Source organism: Gossypium hirsutum, chromosome D07, assembly GCF_007990345.1.
Source record: "Gossypium hirsutum isolate 1008001.06 chromosome D07, Gossypium_hirsutum_v2.1, whole genome shotgun sequence".
Taxonomy (NCBI): Eukaryota; Viridiplantae; Streptophyta; class Magnoliopsida; order Malvales; family Malvaceae; genus Gossypium; species Gossypium hirsutum.
Window position 1 is genome coordinate 30,978,931 of NC_053443.1, and position 16,765 is coordinate 30,995,695.

General features: G+C 32.8%; 1 long non-coding RNA gene across 1 annotated transcript; it reads left to right on the forward strand.

Annotated features, from left to right (window-relative positions):
• Positions 1-3,374: 3,374 nt before the first annotated feature.
• LOC107956789 (uncharacterized) lies at positions 3,375-5,555 on the forward strand. The gene is made up of 3 exons (XR_001700257.2): positions 3,375-3,425; positions 4,076-4,150; positions 5,369-5,555. It is a non-coding gene; the product is annotated as an uncharacterized lncRNA (long non-coding RNA).
• The last annotated feature ends 11,210 nt before the right edge of the window (positions 5,556-16,765 follow it).

Sequence of the window (16,765 nt, forward strand, 5' to 3'; positions counted from 1 at the left end):
TAAAAATCGTTTCGTTACAATTCTTCCCCCTTAAGAAATTTCATCCTCGAAATTTACCTGAGAAAAGATAGGGGTACTAAGATCTCAAAATCTCTTTTGGCTCCCAAGTAACCTCTTTTACTCTGTGATGGTGCCACAATACTTTTACTAATTCCACATGCTTATTTCTTAGTTCTTTCACTTCTCGAGCTTAGATTTTAATTAGTTTCTTGCAATAAGTCAAGTTAGGTTGTAACTCAATTTCTCTAGGAGTTAAAACATAAGAGGGATCGGATCTATATCTTCTTAGCATCGACACATGAAAAACATTATGGATTTTGTCTAATTTCGGAGGTAGAGCTAATCAGTATGCTACAGGTCCAATTCTTTCAAGAACTTCGTAAGGTCCAATAAACCTCAAACTGAGTTTCCCTTTTCTATTGAATCACAAGACTTTCTTCCAAGGCGAGACTTTCAAGAAGACTTTATCACCAACTTCAAGCTTAATGTCTTTACTTTTTAGACTGGGATAAGACTTTTGTCTATCAGAAATAGCCTTTAAGAAATCTTGAATAGCCCCTACTTTCTCTTTAGTCTCTTGCACCAAGTCTGTTCCCATAATTTTTCTTTCACTCAACTCCGACCAACACAAAGGAGTTCGACACTTACAACCATATAAAACTTTGTAAGGTGCCATTTTGATGCTTGATTGATAGCTATTATTGTATGCAAATTCAGCCAAAGGTAGGAATTTTTCCTATCTTCCATCGAATTCAATTACACAACATCGCAACATATTGTCGAGTATTTGAATTACTCACTCTGATTGACCATCAATTTGACGGTGAAATGTTATACTAAAATTCAATCTAGTGCCTAGAGATTCGTGCAATTTACCCCAAAATCGAAAGGCAAATATCGGATCCAGATTCAAAATGATAGACAGTGGTACTCCATACAATCTCACAAATTTAGAGATATACAATTCAACTAGTTTCTCCAACGAAAAATCAACTCTCACCAAGATAAAATGAGTAGACTTTGTCAATTTTTCAACTATCACCCAAATTGAGTCCTTTTTCGAAGATAACAACAATCCTATCACAAAATCCAAAGTGACTCGTTCCTATTTCCATTCAGGAATCATTATAGGTTACAACAATCCCGAAGGAACTTGATGTTCTGTCTTTACTTGCTGACATACTAAACACTTGGCCATGTATTCGATTATCTCCCTTTTCATGCCTAGCCACTAATAGAATGATCTCAAATAATTAGAGATTTTGTTGCCACCTAGATGTATTGCCTAGATACTGTTGTGAGCTTCATGGAGAATATCTCATTTCAACCCTGAATCATTCAACACACATAATTTTTTACGGAAGTATAAACACATGTTGTCACTGATGCTGAATTCGCTAGTTTGCTCACTTTCAACAAGCTTTCATTTCGCTTTAGCTATATGTGTAACACCTCGTTACTTGACTCGATCGCTGTGTCCCAGCTACAATGTGTCACATTCATTGCCGAAGCAACTGCGATCAATTCTTGATTAAATTATGAAATTTAATGCTAAAATCAAACAATTATATCTACATTCAACATGAAATGTAATTATTCTTGGTTTTTATTCGACTTACTAAAACTCTGAAGCTTCAATGAAATCAATAAAGGACTAAAATGAAAAGTTTCAAAAGTACAAGCATTTCATAGCAATTTAATAACTAAATTCAATTAAAACATGCATTTAATACAGGATGGAATCATTTACGGGTCTTACATGAGTTTACGTAAGCTTAAAAGCTAACTCGAGGAAGTGATAGGAGCTAATTGAAAAGATTTCAAAATAAGGAATCATCGTCGTGATGTCTTTCTATGCACTGTGACCTTACAAGCCATTTCTCGCCCCATGACCAACCTTGGCGTCGCAACATGACCTTATCGTCATGAAAAAGTTTGAACAATGTCACGACGTTACTCTCTGTTTCTATTATACTCGTTTTTTAAATTTGCAAAATTCATCACTAGCTAAAAACCTACTCCAAGCCTTTCAACCTGAATAATAACTTAAAACAGCACATGTTCACATCATCTCAATTCATTCACAATCATCAAACTATACCAAAGCAAGTTTAAGTACATATCATTCAACCATATCATCTTTTTACCCTACATACCTACTCAACATGCCTTAAAACACCAAGCATAGCAATTTAAACATCCATTCAACCAATTACTTCAAAATAATCAATTAATCAAATAATATGTACTTACTAACATTTTCAAATCAAAACCTACTCTTTTAAAACTAGTCATCTGTAACACCCTAAACTTGGTCGAGTTTTGCCCAAATTTGGCGAGCTACATTAGCCATCGAAGTGGCTCTCCATTGACTCCCAACCTAACCTCTAACTCACCACTTAAGTCTTAACAAAAGTTGCGCTAACTTAAAACACAACAGCAGAAATAAAAAGCAAACATACAAGCTTCACAAACATAAGTAGGCATGCTTAATATCATACTTGAGAGTTTACAGCATAACTTAGACTTTCATTCAGCAACATAGTTCACACGACAAGAAAAATATATACAATGCAATGTAAACCACGGGCTCACATATTTAAGACTCTTATCAAGAAAACACATAACCTAAGGGTTCGCATAAAAACTAGGGGTGAGTGAAATCCGATTTGATTCAAAAAACTGAATCAAAAATTCAAATTTTGAATTAAATAGTTTGTAACAGCCCAATTTTTAGTAGTGTCAGAATAGTGATTTGAGATCACTAAAATTGATGAAAAAGTTAGAAAAATTTATTAATTAATAATTATAAGTTAAGTGTGATTTTAGAAATATTTTTAAATCAGTGAATTTTGTGATTTAAAAGAAATTATTAGGTAAATTGGGTCGAAAACGAGATATCGAGACCTCGATATTATAAACTGAGCCGTAAATATTTATAAAAATATTTACGGAGTGTCAACAGGATAATATTAAAGTTTCGTTAAGAAATTTTAACGCTTTGATAGTTAATTATGAAAAAGGACTAAATTGAAATAAGGATAAAAGTTTAATTATAGATTAAAGAAAAGTTAAAGGACCAAATAGGCAATTATGCCTTTTTCTAAAGTTGAGGCGGCATAACAAAAGAAAAATCTAAGATATTTTTAATTTAAAATATATATTATATTATACATGCGTAAGTAATAATTATGTTTTTATATTATATTATTATTATTAATATATTATATTATATTATATTATATTATATTATATTATTATTATATATATATGACAAAGAAAGAAAGAAAAGAAACAGAGAGCAAAACAAAACAGAGAAGGGAGAAAGAAAGAAACAAGAGCAAAACGAAACAGAGAAGGAAGGAAGGAAAGAAAAAAAGAAAAGAAAAAGAGAAATTTGGGGTTTTAAGGTTCAAAGTAATTTGGTAAGTCAATTTAATCCCCTTTTCTCTTAATTTTGATATTTTTTTTGAAATCCTAGAATAAAATACTACTTGATTTAAGTTGAAATTTTGGAAGTTAGTAGATTATTAAGCATGGTTCATGTTGAATAAATTGTTAAATTAGGGATGTATTTGATAGAAATTTTGATTGGAATTGAATAAAGGATTGAATTGTAAACTAAACTATAAGTTTTGAATTTTAGGGATTAATTTGAAATAAATTCGGAATTATGAAAACATGATAAAAATTAAATAGTTAAATATGAGTTTAGCAAGAAATTGGGTAGAATAAGGGTATGAATTGAGAAAGAAAAATATATAGGTTTAGTTAGGGGTTAAATTGATTTAATTTCAAGTTAGAAGTTAGTAAAGAATGTAATTGTAAAATAAAATATAAGTTTTGAATCGATAGGGATTAAATTGAAAGAATCCCGAAATTAGGGATTTATGGTGAAATTGAGGAATTAAATTGACTTTATAGTAAGAATTAAGAGAGAATATAGAGTTAGATTGGGAAAAATAAAATTAGTATTGGTAAGGGATTAAATTAGAATTTGGGTAAAGTTTAGGTATAAAAGGAAATATTTTAATGAAATTGTGTATTAATGATTTTTAATTGTTTAATTACGTAGCTAATGTCGTGTACGAGTCATTGTCCGAGAAAGGAAAGGAGAAAGTGGACAAGGAGTGACTCGAGAGAAATTACGGTTAGTATTACTATAATTCGAATTTAATTATTAATCGTTGAAAATTAAATTAATATACACGATAAGCAAATTGAGGTGAGTTTCATAATTGAATTGAATAATATATATATACGTATTGATATTGAATTTATTGACAGTAATTATTGAATTTTGAATAATATGTTAGTAAATAAAAATAAGGAGAATATCAATATTTAATTGAATGAATTAAAATATGAATTGAATAAAGGAGATATTAAATTGAGATATGTGAATATGTGAATTGTGTATTGATTGAAAAGTGGTGTGAATTGAATCGAAGTATGATTATATGTGAATATCTGAAATATGTATTGGTATTGAATTGTATATTGATTTGAAAGTGGGAAGTGAATCTGAGTTGAATTGCGATTAAATCGAAAGTGAAATAGAAAAATGTATTGAAACAGAAAAATGTATTGAAACAAATGGTGATTAAATGGGAATGATTTGAATTGAAAGTATGAGAAAGTGATTGAATTGAAATGTGATTCGGAAACCCTATTAACTAGTCGGGCTGAGTCGGATATAGTTGCCATGCCATAGGATTGGAAGAGTTCAGGGATACTTCGACCTTGAGTCGATGAGACACTGGGTGTCAACTATTGCTTCGAACTATCCGATGAGGCAACTGGGTGCCGTTCTGGTGTGTTTGGTTGGATCCGTGTAACCGCCAAGGTCCGAGTCTTGTTAATAGGGGTAAATAATTGAAATGAGAAAATTGAATAAATGTGATTGATTGAGCTATGGGAAGAAACGAAAAAGTGAAGTTGTGAATTGATGTGTGAATTGGAAATCGAAATAAGAGATTTAAAGATATGAGCCCAAAGTTCATGATGTGATAAAGAGTAAATTTTGTTATATGATATTAGTGAGTACAAATTGCAATAAAATTTATGTTGAATATAAATTAAATGAAATGAATTGTATATGAATTGAAATGAACTATTGGAATGAGATGTAAAGAAAAATCCCATGGAATTGAGATAGTGAAATAAGGTATGAATACAATTAAATACAAGATTTGAATTATAGCTTATTGTTATTAATTATCAAGTTGATTTAATGCATGAGATAATTAATGAATAATTGTAGACATTTATAAAATGTATATAATTTATCGATTAATGTTATTAATTCGAATTATGGTAATACCACTGAGTATTTCCATATTCAGCGTACGGTTGTTTCCGTGCGCAGGTTAGGTCAAAGTCGGATTGTTGAATCAGCATCCAAAGCCGATTCTGAGCTAATTGTGGTGGTGAACATTTCTTTTAGTTATGGCATGTATAGGAATTTAGTAATTTTGTATATTTGTAAATATGATTTTACTATAGAATGATGTGTAAGTATTTGATGATGAATGGTTGTTTAAATGGTCAAGGATGAAGTTAATTATTGTTATAAAAGTCTAAGTGATAAATTAGGTATGAAAATCATAAAATGGTAAAATTTTGCAAAGAAACAGAATTCAGGCAGCAATAGTGACATAACTTTGAAAAATCACCTAGGATAGTATAAAATGAATTAGAGGGTGAATGATATATGAAATGAAATATTATTGAGTCTATTTTTATATAAAAATAACGGTTTAGCAAAAAGAAATTTATATTTTAAGATATGTGAATTTTAGTGAGAAATGGTCAGATCTATTTCTGGAGTCCCCTGTTCCGAGTTTAGAAAATCACTAAAAATGGTATAAAAATATTTATGAGTTGTAGTTTATATGTGTAGAATCCTTATTGAGTCTATTTTCTGTAGAAATAAGTGGTAATATCATATGAAAATCCTATAATGAGAAAATTTATTTTTAGTACCAAGGGGTCAGGACAGTCGAGTGAAGAAACAGGGGAGAATTTAACTAATAAACTGTATTAATTGGTCAAACCAAGAATTCTGAAAATTTTATGGTAGAAAGATATATGAGTCTAGTTTCAGGAAAAATTTACGAAATTAAATTTGGAGTTCCGTAGCTCGAGTTATAATCAATTTAGTAACTGCTGCGCGATTGGACAGATTACTGTAAACAATGAAATTAATTTTTAAAACGAATTTTTATGCCCCGAATTAGTAAGATAAGCTAAGTAATGCCTCGTACTCGATTCCGGCAACGGTCTCGGGTAAGGGGTGTTACATAGTTCAAGTTATTTGAGTTAATCAAGTTATTTGGATCAACTCGAATAAAAAATTAAGTTTTTTGGTTTAACTCAAATATGAATTACAAAATTCGAGTTATCCAAAAATTCGAATAAGAAAAGTCAAAACTACATCATTTTGATAAATGTTTACCTTTTCTAAAGTTAAAAGTCAAAACTATTAAGTTAAAAGGCAAAATTACGTTGTTTTGATAAATATTTATTCATTAAGTTAAAAGGTAAAACAATTATATTGTTTATGTAGTTAAATAATCTTATACTTCGTCTACTAGTTAAATAATCGGTCCATGTAAACACAACATTAAGTATAAATAATATGATTCGTTAACTCGACTCGACTTCAATCAAAATTTTTTCACTCGATTTGAAAAAAATTCAAATTGAGTTCGGTTGCTAAAATATGATTCGTCAACTCGACTAACTCAAAATTTTTTGACTCGATTTGATTCACCTCGATCGAATACTCACCCCTAATAAAAACATGTGTTCGCAAACATACATGGGTTTGTGCATTTTACCAATGGTTCGCATGTAATAAAAGAACCACTATATGGGTACGCATGTAAATATAGCACATAAAGTATATTGCGATATACTCATGCATGGATAACATAAATTTTTATTCATGAACTAATTAGATACTTTAAAACATGGTTCACAAATCAATATACTGGAATTTAAACATAACAAAACATCTTAACTTTAATTATCGTTATCATTGTAATAGGCCCAATTTGCCTGGCCCGATACAAATATTAAAACCCAAATAAAATATATATAATTAAAAATCATACAGATCAAATACACCCCAGCCCAATTGCCTTACAAGCCCAAACCAACTAAATACCCTTGGCCCAAACTGGAACAAACAGAAACCCTAGGGTTTCTGAGACTTTCAACGCCGCAGCCAGTAGGTTCAGCCTCCGAGCCGCTCCACGTCAGCCTCTGCTTCCGTACGCGATGCCTTCGCCCCCTCGTACGACCGTACCTGCAGCAAACAACAAATCGACAGCAAATCAGAAAAATAGGAGAAAATAAAAAATGTAAAAAAGGGATTGGGGGGGGGGATTTTTCATTTTCGGATTGATTTCGGCTATAAGAAAAAGAGAGAGCCTTTTGTATTGAGGGACACGCACAAATATTGTATGGAGAAAAAAATTTTCCAAAGAAATAGAAAATCAGTTTTCTAAAGGTGATTTATTTTTTCGAGTTCTTTTTCCTTCAGTTTTATCTCTATTTCATATATATTATTTTTAATAGTAATAAATAAAGAGAGGGAAAGGGAGGGATTTACCTTCTTGGCGCCGATTAAGTCCTTGTTCGCTTCATTGTGATCGGAGTTCGAGCGAGGACGGTGAGGCGAGGACCGACGGAGCCTCCGAGCAGCGCAAACGCTGGGGTTAAAACCCTAGCAGAGAGTTTAAGTCTTTTCCTTTTATTTTTTTTATTTTTGCTGATACAAATGTTTTTTAACAGAAATTTAACTTAAATGCGTGATGTGAAACGGCGCCGTTTAAAGGCCTGTGACCCACGCGGTGACCCGACCCGAGGGAAGGATCCGCGCGTTTTAGGTCTGATGGTCTATTTGCACCTTCGATACCTCAGTTTTACTCCATCTTTTAATTTCATTTTTGTTTCTTTCTAAATTTCCCGCATGGATTTTGAATTTGTTTCAAATCAGTCTCGCATGAAACGCTGCGTTTTGGAAGGGAAGGGATATTTCCCACTCAACCCCCCATATAATTCGCGCATTGCAATATAGTCCTCCACTTTATTTTAATTCTACTATTTTCCTGTTAATTTAGGATTAATTTCAATTTAATTCCTTTTTTTACATTTTTATTAATTTATTAATTATTTTATTACTATTATTATTAGTATATATATATTCTCTTTTATTCATCAAATTACCAAACCTCGTTATATGCATTCTTTGATTTCATTATGTAGTATTATTCTATGTTTTATATATTATTACTTGATTTTACAAATATTTTATTCCATACATTTTTATGTTAGCCTAGTATAATTTATATACATTTTTACGATTTTATTTTTTAAAAAACCCATGTGGATATATATATATATATTTAATTTTAAAGATTTATACAATAATATTTCATAATTCTACTTCATATATATATTTTATATTGAATTACTCTTTGTATATGTATATATGTTGTTGATATTAAATATTTCATTTCATATGTATTATTCATATTAAACTGATATATGTATTTTTATGTATGTTGATTTTCTTTAAAATTTATTTAGACACTAATTATTTTATGAAGTTTTTTTCTCAACTCTATTTATTGATTTATTTCAAACTTTCACATAGGTGTATTTATCTTTCTTTATATGTATACTTTCATATATAAATATATACGTATATTATTGATTTCTAATTCATTAGCTTTTAAATGTTAATGTTGATATTTACATGTGATGTGAAATTATTGTCTTTATGCGTATGGTATTTGTTTATTGGTATTCATTTATTATTAGTATTTATTAACATATATTATGGTTTACGAATTATCGCCTCGCGTCGTGCATTGTTATTCCATCGCACTTTATTCGTTCAAAAAGTGGTGTTTAAGATGGTTTAAGTATCAAAACCAATTTATTCAAAAACTTTCAAGATAACGCAAAGTTCGGTATTTGGAATCTTTGAAAGAATTGAGCCCTAATGTATTGGGTTCCAATTTTTCTCGACGAATCTAAATAATCGAGAATGTCCCTTTCAATTAAAACATAGGTAAAAAACTCATTCTCGGGAACTCGACACGTTGTGTCCTAACGCATTGGATATCACATGTTGTTTTCTCGAGACGAGGATTTTTCTAACAAATGAAAATAAATGCAATCTTCGATATTTAGGAATTTTGTGAAATTGAGCCCTAACTTATTGGGTTTTGATTTTCTCATTTGACCCGAATAATCGGATATCCTTCTCAAAATGCATGGGTTTTAAAAATCAAAGGATAAGCTTAATTTTGAGGATTTGAAATGTTGCATTCTAACTTACTGAGTGTAACAATTTATTTATCTTCCAATTCATTTTATTCAAAATAAAAGGATCGTATTTTAAAATCTTTTCAAAATTTCGACATTAAGACATTAAACAATCGATTCGGAACCAATTTTGGGCGTTACGAGGGTGCTAACCCTTCCTCGTGCGTAACCGACTCCTGAACCTGTTTTTCCCAAAATTCGCAGACCTAAAATTATTTTCAAGGTGAACCGGTCACACCTTAATAAAAGATCGGTGGCGACTCCTATTTTCTTTTTTAATAAGTCGATAACTAAAATTTTTTATTTTCAAAAAATGGTTTCGACAATCATAATCACGAAATCAGAAATATTGTAGGAATTCCTATAATAGTAATCCCATTGCCTTTAACCCAGGTTCACCAACATCTACTCAAGAGCGTACCTCGCCACTTCATCTACCTCACTAATGCTAATCTACGACCTGCTTACCTGAGAAGAAGTAAGAGAGGAGTGGGTGAGTTTGTTGTGAACTTAGTGAACAATCAGAAACATTAGGATATATTGAGAAACAGAGTTTTTAAAAGAAACTTTAGTCTTAAAAAAGTTTCGCTTGCTAGGTTCGCGGGTGAGGTTGCAAGACCTAGTTCACACATTCTGTCAAAAAAATAACTTTGGAAACCAGTTTTGAAAACTCATTAGCCTTTTCTTAAATCATATTTGACAAGGCTCGCCTTAAAATCGCGATGCCTATTTCATTTATAAAAAACCTTTAAAAAGAACAAGTTTGGGTTTGCTCTAAAATCACGAAGCCAACTCGTACTTTTCAGAAAAAACCATTTCTTTGAACAAGGTTTGCCTTAGCTCGCAAGACCGATTCACATTTACGAGCAGAATCTACCTTAAGTTGCAAGACTGGCTCATCTTTTTTTCACGTTGGATATAATCCAACTGAACTCGCAGTGGAGTACACACTTTGAGACATATCACACTAGCTCGCATAGAGCTGGGCTCACTAAGGAGAACAATCACTTAAGCTTGCATAGGGAGTTTCACTGATACACAACTTATCACGAAGCTCACAGGGGAGCTTTGTTGATACACAGCTTCTTACTAAGTTCACAAGGGAGCTTCGCTGATACATAGCTTATCACTAAGCTCACGGGGGAGCTTCGCTGATACATAGGGGTGTGCAAAATTCGGGTAAAACCAAAAAAATTCGGTTAAATGACCAAATTCGGTTAATCGGTCGGTTAACCGAATTTTTTCGGTTGGAGGTCGGTTAATTATTTTTTAATTTTTCGGTTAACATTTAATTCGGTTTGAAACCGGTCGGTTAACTGAATTTTTTCGGTTTAACCGAAAAAAATTAATAAATAAAATTATAATATATAAATAGGCCCACTATTCACCTAAACCCAATCCAAACACAAGTATTCAACCCAACCCAATTACCCAACCCAACCCAATCATAAAAATTACAAATAATTTAATAAATAAAAACAAAATTCTAAAACTAAAACTAAAACTAAAATCTAAAAGTCTAAAAATAATTTAATTATGTAGTGATTCAATTCGGTTAATTCTGTTAATTCGGTTAATTCGGGTAATTCGGTTAATTCGGGTAATCCGATTAATTTGGTTAATTCAGTTAATTTGGGTAATTCGGTAAATTTGATTAATTTTTAACCAAAAATAAAAAAAAAATATAATTTTCGGTTAATTCGGTTAACCGACTGAATTAACCGAAAAAATTTCAGTTCGGTTAATCTTTTTTGAAAAAATTTCGGTTCGGTTAACGGTTAAAAATTTTGAAAGGTCAGTTAATTCGGTTAATGTTATTTCGGGTCAGTTAACCGAATGAACACCCCTACTGTTACACATCTTATAAAACCATTTCTGAAAACATTCTTTAAAACATTAGCTCTCATAAGAGCTTGCACGAAACTATACTTTAAAAATCATATTTCCAAACCGTATTTAAAAACAAAGGTTCGTAGCTTTAAAACATATCTTTTTAGAGAACTTGCCTTTGAAACTTGTTTTGAAAGCATAATTCTTAAAAGAAACATATCAATATAAATTGAACAACATGACAGTTAACATACCCTAGATAATTCCAGACCACTCACCGAAAATAGAGAAACTTAAACAATTTTAGCTTTTCCTTTATCCTTGTTGGTAGACTATGACAGCCCGATTTTAACCCTAATTGGACAAAGTAATTTTGGGACCACAAATCCAAGTCAAAAAAATATTTTGAAATTATTTTTGGCATTTAAAATATGTGAATTACTATGTGTGAAAATTTCGTAAGAAAATTTGATCGTTTGGGTGCTCAATTTGATAAAAACGGCTTAATAACATAAAATAAAAAGTTAGGGGTTAATTTTAAAAGCATTCAAATGATGTTGTCTTTTAAAGTGGAAGGAGTTAAGAAGCAATTAGCTTATAAACTAGATAGTGGGCGGCATTGTAATGACCCAAATTTGAGGTTATCGGAATAGTGGTTTCGGAACCACAAATCCGATGAGAAAAATTTTATTTTTCTTATATTTTTATGGTCTACAATTTCACAAAATGATTTTTTGAAAATTTCGCTCGAAAATTTCGACGTTTGGGCACTCAATTTAGTCAAAAGGACTAAATTGTAAAAGTGCAAAAGTTGAGTTCTACATGTTAGAGGTGTCCAATTGTTATGAAACTTTAAATTGGAGGTCCTTATATGGTAATTATACCATTGGTAACTTGGTAGACAAAAATGGACATGAGATAAGTGAAATAGAAAATTTTTAAGTTAGGGGCAATTTGGTAATCTAGTAATTAAAATGAATTAAAAGGGAAAAAGATGGCAAAAATCATCATCTTCTTCATATGAACGAAATCAGCCAGGGGGGAAGCCATAGTTAGGGTTTTCAAGCTTCCAAGCTCCATAGTAAGTGATCCCAAGCCCCGTTTTTAATGTTCTTTACATTTTTGAGATCCCGGTAGCTTAATTTAGCTTATTCTAGCAATAATTTAACCTAGGGTTTATATTTGGAAAAATACCCATAGGTGAAAAGTGTTTATTTTGATGTTTTATGATAGAATAAGAAGCTAGAAATTATGTTAAACAACTTTTGCTAAGCGATTTTAAGTGAAAACGAGTAAAACGACATAATCGGTAAAAATACCTAATGTTCATAAGTACATGTTAGAGTGGGAATTTGATGTTGCCATAGAAGGGAAAATGTTCAGAATGTTATAAAACATAAGAATAAGAGATGAAGTTTAATTTCCGAGCCTTGGGGCAAAAATGTAATTATGTAAAAGTTTAGGGGCTAAATTGTAATTTTGAAAAAGTTAGAGTCGAGGGCTGTTTTGATGAATGTGATTATTAAATAAGTTAAATTTACTATTTTAGATCAAGAAGTACGAAACTCGAGGTTAGACAAAGGGAAGAATAAAGTTGAAGACTAAGTTGGTGAATTTGGCTATAATTGGTACCGAGGTAAGTTTACGGTAAATAAATGCAATATTTCAATATTTATTATTAATGCTGTTAATTTCCAGCAATTATGAATTTATTTTATGAATTTATTTGATGATGATCCAAGCATGAAATGATAGAGAATTAAAATTTAAAAGTCCCGTTGATACATAAGGATGGTACTGGATACGAATGTCATGACATTTGGGTAAAGAGATCCCATGTAAGACCATGTCTGGGACATGGCATTGGCATCCTTAAGATCATGAGAGGTCCCCTGTAAGACCATGTCTGGGACATGGCATGGGCACCGAGACGAGAGGTCCCATGTAAGACCATGTCTGGGACATGGCGTTGGCACCGAGATGAGAGGTCCCCTATAAGACCATGTCTGGGACATGGCATGGGCACCATCACGAGAACATCCCATGTAAGACCATGTCTGGGACATGGCTTTGGCATGTTATTATCAGAAGAGACCCGAGTATCCTTATTATTCCAATGTAGCTCAACGGGCTTGTAAACGAATCATGTTCATGAAAGTTCAGTTTAAAGCATAAATGGCAAGCTCAGGTAAGTTGTAAGACTTAAGAATTTATTATACTATCATTTGATGTTCAACGATGCAGCAAGGATTGAGTAAGTTATGCACACAAGTATTCTAAGTAAACAAGTAAGAGAACTAGTATGAGATTAACTAAAGAGTAAACTAGAGATATAGACATTGAGTTTAATTATTTAAGTTAAATATTGTTATTTATTTGCTAGTAAACTTACTAAGATTTATGCTTACTTCTTTTATTTCTCTTTCTCTTATAGTATTGCAAAGCTACTTCAAGGATCCTAAAGAAGTCGGAGATCGTCCACACTATCACTACAACTGCTCGGTATTTTATATCGAAACACGTTTGAGTTATGGCATGTATAGGGATTTAGTTATTTTGTATGTTTGTAATGATGATTTTGCTAATGAGTGATGTGTAAGTATTTGATGATGTATGGTTATTAAAATGATTAAGGATGAAGGTGTTTGTTGTTATGAAAGATTAGGTGATAAATTATGCATGGAAATCATGAAAGGATAAAATTTTGCAAAGAAACAGAATTCAGGCAGCACAGTGACGTGAATTTGAAAAATCACCCAAGATAGTATAAAATTAATTAGAGGGTGAATGATATATGGAATTAAAGCTTGTTGAGTCTATTTTCATGGAAAAATAACGGTGTAGAAAAAGGAAATTTATATTTTAAGATATGTGAATTTTAGTAAGATAGGGTCAGAACTGTTTTTGGAGTCCCCTGTTCTGAGTTTAGAAAATAATTACAAATTGTAAAAAAATGGTTATGAGTTGAAATTTACATGCTTAGATTTCTTAATGAGTCTATTTTCTGTAGAAACAAGTAAGAACTTCATATGAAAATCCTACAGTGAGAAAACTTATTTTTAGTGACTAGAGGTTAGGGCAGTCAGGTGGTGAAACAGGGGAGACTTTAACTAATAAACTGTACTAATTTGCTGAACCAAAAATTCTAAAAATTTTATTCTGAGTAGATATATGAGTCTAGTTTCAGGGAAAATTTACGGAATTAAATTTCGAGTTCTGTAGCTCAAGTTATAATTAATTTAGTAACTGCTGCGCGATTGGACAGATTTGCTGCGAATAATGAAATAAATTTTCAAACCTAGTTTTTATGCTCCGAATTGGTAAGATAAGCTAAGTAATGCCTCGTGCTCGACTCCGAAAACGGTCTCGGGTAAGGGGTGTTACATTTTATTGGTATCAGAGCAGGTTTAGTCGGTTCTCAGAAATACTCAGTAAGAATAAGAGTCTACCTATACATGCCATACTTATATATTTTGATAGTGTGACGACTCCTGATGATTTTAAAATGTTTTCTTTTATAGTTATGGATCCTGAACGAGCTAGTACAGATGAAGTAGAGAGTAATGCGCCTATTCCCGCAGAAGGGACGGTGCCATTAGATGTTAATGTTAGTGAAAGACCTGCATCAGATAGACAGGGAGGAGGAGCTAGAGAAGCCTTCTTCCAAGCCATGACTGATTGGTTTGCCGAGTTCGTTCGTACGAATCCGGCTGTAAGACCTCCACCCCCTCAAGATTCACAGGTTCCCCATGTAGCTTCCCCAGCTGCAGGTATATTTATCAGGGAGAGACCACCTGTTGATAAGATTAGGAAGCAAGGGGCTGAAGAATTTCGGGCTACCAAAGATGACGATGCAGAAAAAGCAGAATTCTGGCTTGAGAATACCATCAGGGTTTTTGAAGAATTATCTTGTACACAGGAAGAATGTATGAAGTGTGTGGTCTCACTTCTCAGAGATTCTGCTTATCATTGGTGGAAGACTCTCGTGTCTATCGTACCGAGTGAGAGGGTTACTTGGGATTTCTTTCAGGAGGAGTTTCGAAAGAAGTACATCGGCCAGAGATTTACAGAGTAGAAAAGGAAGGAGTTTCTTGAGCTAAAACAAGGTAAGATGTCCGTGACTGAATATGAACGTGAATTTGTCAGACTTAGTAAGTATGCTCGGGAATTTGTATCCACCGAAGCCAACATGTGCAAGAGATTTGAAGATGGGCTTAATGATGACATCCGACTATCAGTGGGTGTATTGGAAATCAGAGAGTTTGTTGTTCTGGTAGAAAGAGCTTGTAAAGTAGAAGACTTGTTAAAAGAAAAAGAGAAGAGCAAAGCTGAAGCTGGAGCGCAGGATACAAAGAAGAGGCAAATGAGTAAATCATTTCAGTCTACATCTAAGAGGCCTAGGGAGCTCTCTAGCGGATCACATTTTCCACATATATATTCTGGCCGAAGCAGAAGTAGAAGATTCGAGGGTTTTAGAGCTCAAACCACTACAATTGCAAGTACTGGCAGTACTCGACCTCCTAGACCGGAATGTCCTCAATGTGGGAGACGCCACCCCGGAGAGTGTAGAGCAGGTGAAAATGTTTGTTTCAGATGTGGAGCATCCGATCACTTTATTCGGGATTGTCCTGAAACAACTAAAAGAGAAGAAATAACGAGTGCGAGATCAGGTAATGCTCCTACCAGAGGTAGACCGCAGAGAAACCCAGGAGTGGGGGCAAGTAATAGGGGTGCATTCAAAGATTCAGCGGTTAGATCAGATGTTAGAGCACCTGCAAGATCATATGCTATTCGAGCTCGTGAAGAGGCGTCCTCTCTTGATGTAATTGCGGGTACATTTTCTCTCTATGATACTACTGTTATTGCATTAATTGATCCTGGCTCTACACATTCATATATATGCACAAAATTAGCTTTTGTTAAAAATTTGTCTGTTGAACCTACTGAATTTATGGTTAAAGTCTCGAACCCCCTGGGCCAGTTTGTGATAGTGGATAAAGTTTGTAAAAATTGTCCACTGATGGTAAAAGGTATTTGTTTCCCGGTTGACTTGATGTTATTGCCTTTTGATGAGTTTGATGTGATATTGGGCATGGATTGGTTAACTCAGCATGATGCAGTAGTAAATTGTAGACAAAAATATGTTGTGTTGAAATGCCAGAATGGAGAATTACTTTGGGTTAAATCTAATCAGACAAAGGGATTATCCGATATGATTTCAGTTATGACAGCTCAGAGGTGTGTTAGAAAAGGGTATGATGTTTATTTGGCGTATGTGTTGGATACTAAGGTATCTGAGTCAAAGATACAGGCAGTGCCAGTTGTATGTGAATTTTCTGATGTATTTCCAGAGGAGTTACCAGGGTTGCCACCAGAAAGAGAAGTGGAATTTTCAATAGATCTGATTCCGGGAACTGCCCCAATTTCCATAGCTCCGTATCGTATGGCTCCTACAGAATTAAAAGAGTTAAAGGCACAGTTACAGGAACTTGTTGACAGAGGTTTTGTTCGTCCGAGTCATTCACCTTGGGGTGCTCCAGTTCTGTTTGTGAAAAAGAAAGACGGGTCTTTGAGATTGTGTATTGACTATCGG